The sequence below is a fragment of the Equus quagga genome, chromosome 14, assembly GCF_021613505.1.
Source record: "Equus quagga isolate Etosha38 chromosome 14, UCLA_HA_Equagga_1.0, whole genome shotgun sequence".
NCBI lineage: Eukaryota > Metazoa > Chordata > Mammalia > Perissodactyla > Equidae > Equus > Equus quagga.
The window spans coordinates 86426026-86429569 of record NC_060280.1 but is presented as its reverse complement, the minus strand read 5'-3'; positions in this window follow the sequence as shown (position 1 = coordinate 86429569).

Sequence of the window (3544 nt, the reverse complement as noted above, 5' to 3'; positions counted from 1 at the left end):
TTCCGGGGGCTTGGGGAGCTTCGCCCCACCCACCTGCCCCGGCGCCGCCTCTGATTGGACACTTTGAGAGATTCCGCCCCCCCCCCCCCCTTGTGCCTGGTGACAGCCCCTGACTTTAGGTGTCTGAGCAGATTGCCAGACACAAGTTATCCTCTGCCGGGATATTCGCATTGACAGGTAGTGTTGGGAGGCGACCTGTGGAACTAAAATCCTTCTTTACGAGCACACACAACTGAAAGTCACCTCACCATAGGCAATAATTAGTCTCTCTCTATTTTGATCTTTGTTGACAATGGGAGTCTGAAGTAGTTTTACCAGATAGGTACACAGGCACAGACACTGTGACCCAAAAACTAGGTAAATAAAGAGATAGAGAGAATCTGATAAAACCTATCATTATCTCTTGAGTGTTTGCAGATGCAAAGTTACAAGAAGAGCCTAACCACAGAAGGTTCCCACAAGCAAACTAGCTGAAGCCAGTTCTTCAACCGCCTCAAACTAACTGCCTCAAACTGCTCTTGAGTGAACCGAAGGGAAGTGTTGTGACAAATAGAAATGGCAAGCAATAGGATGTATTGGAGTACATGAGGAAGCCATTTGGTGTAAACCTAATTCGGCCTGACTTTGTTTTCCAAAAGGGCCTGACTATGGCCTTGAGCAAGCATTGTATATCTGCTTTAAACATTTACTATGGCAAGAACAAATGGCCTTAAGATGGAGGTGCAACTTCCCCCCACATTGGCTTTTCCTTAAGGATAAGCATCTTTCCTTAGGCTAGGAACTGATTGCTGTGCTCACCTTTGACCACCCAGCTCAGCTGTGACCACCCAGCTCGAGACAACAGACCTGCCACCCTGCTGTGTCCACTGAGACAGCAGACCTACCTGCTGTGTCCATCAGTTGCTGTGCCAACAGTCTTGTGACTATTGTAAAGGGGACATTTCAATCATATGTGAAACATCCTTTTTGGGGGTATATAACCACTCTGTGCACCCCACTTCTTTGGTGCCCTTTCCTCCTTCGGGAAGAAAGGCCCCGGGCCATGGTCCTCACATTTTAGCTCAGAATAAACTCACCCAAATTTCATGTATAGATTGGTTATGGATTATTTTCATCAACAGTTGCCATTATAATCTCATTAATATTTTAGATTCTCCTCCTCTGAGAGAGACCAAGCAGCCATTTCTAGATCATGTGATGTATGTAGTAGCTTGTGTACACGCACCCTGTGAGCCTTAAAGGAACATGAATGTTACGCAATAAACCTTGATCTCCTACCTCTTCCTTAACTGAATATTCATGAACTGTACTATGACCTCACAATAAAAGGATACCTCAAACCCTTGTTTGGGGAGACACTGCTTTGGGAGAGACCTTCCATATTCTCCATTGCTTCTGCAAGTAATAAACCTGTCTTCACATACTTTTGCCTTGGTTGTGCTTTTCAGTTCTCCATTCATCAATAGATGAACCCATTGAGTTCAGTTACAACACCAGGGATGCACTAGGTAGGCATCCTTCCAACACTTCAGTCACATTCAGAATAAAAGCACTGGGAGCAGGGCTGGCCCTGTGGCCGAGCCATTAAGTTTCCATGCTCCACTTCTGCGGCTCAGGGTTTCACCAGTTCAGATCCTTGGCGCCGACATGGCACCACTGATCAGGCCATGCTGAGGCAGTGTCCCACATAACACAACAAGAGGCGCTCATAACTAGAATATACAACTATGTACTGGGGGGGCTTTGGGAAGAAGAATTAAAAAAGAAAAAAAGAGCATTGGGAGCAAAAACAAGCCATAATTTCAGGAGAAAATGACTTCTGGGTATTCAGAATGGTTAACTTTAGAAAATGTGACATAAAAGTATTTGTTTCCCATGGAAAATATAAGAAGGAGCTCTTTCTCATTATGGTTAAATAACTCTCTGTGGTCACAACCCACCCCTTACTTGTTGTTACACTATTTGATCCATGTATAATGACACATTAGAAAACTAAGTTTTCTTAACAGAAATTTAGGTGATTTCATCTAATGATCCCACTGATTGGTGAGGCTATGATACTAAAGAGTAACATTCATTCTGACATGTTGGAATCACTCCCTGACGGGCATCCTCTCCATTCAGTCTGCACAGATACCATTTCTGACCATTTCCTCTCCCAATTCCCTGAAGAAATGCTCACCTTTGATATCATGTGACTCAAACAGCCCCACCCAAGTCCACCAGAACTTCAGCAATAATTCCACCATGCTCAGGGAAAGAAGGATCCCTGGAGGCCATCTGACAGATGGAAACTGAGGGGCAGGGACAAAGAACTATATGTGATCTCAATGAAGACAGAAAAGGAAGGCCCAGTTTGCAACCAGTGTTCATCATACAAGAGAGAAGACTGCTGGGCAGTAGCTCCATTGATCAGTCACCATCCAATGTAGGAAGACAAGTTCTGTGGGTATTCAGCATCAAGCTTTGAGAGATGCAGAAGATATTTCCATTTCATTATCTGTTTTTCATCTTCCCTTTAATAACTATCCGGAAAATAATAGCCTAGAAGCAGTTTTCTTGGAAGTTATTTCTGATTTCTTAAGTCAGGAATGCCACTGTTTTTTGTTTTATCTCTGAGCTCCTCATCTCCACGTCAAATAAAGGACACACCATCCTAAGAATGTGCATTCACCTGGGAAGATGCATGAGTCTGGCTCCGCACTCACTCTCAGAAACACTCTCTCACTCTCAGAAACATGGTGCTGAGAAACTACATTTCATCACTGCCCTACTGCCCCACCCTACTTTCATTGCACCTGTGGGAATTGTACAGTTCCAGTAGTGGCCCCATCTGGGCAGAAACTGAGAATGTGCTTCCTGCACTGATGAACTGATAAATTGTTCTGCTTCTCACAAATAACATTAGGGACAGTCTGGCTCTGTCTTGATGTCACATCATGGTGATCTCAAAGGTTCTGTAGCCATTGTGATTAGCACAATAGACATGATATCTTAAGGTTGTCTTTAGGAAGAGCATGTGGTTCCTGTTCATTCCTCTCATGGCAAACTTGAGGGATAGGAGAGTGTCCTTGCATTCACTTGCCCTAAGAGAAGCCCATGAGAACTCGAGAATATCCTACAAAGTGGTCTTATAAGGCAAACAAGGAGCTTCTCTTAAGAAGCAAAGGAGGCCGGCCCAGCGGTGCAGCACTTAAATTCACATGTTCTGCTTTGGTGGCCTGGGGTTCGCCACTTCAGATCTGGGGTGTGCACATGGCACCACTTGGCAAGCCATGCTATAAAGGCATCCCACGTATAAAGTAGAGGAAGATGGGCATGGATGTTAGCTCAGGGCTCATCTTCCTCAAAAAACAGAAGAAGAAGAAGAAGAAGAAGAAGAAGAAGAAGAAGCAGCAAAGGGACTTATTTGTAGGTATGGAGACAGATGTTTTCCCCATGATGTTGAAAAATGACCTTAATGCAAGGAGTTACCCAAGATTCAAAAAGATGCTCTGTTGGAGGTCACTGAGAGGATGTGACCACTGGTTGGCCCTCCAGCTAG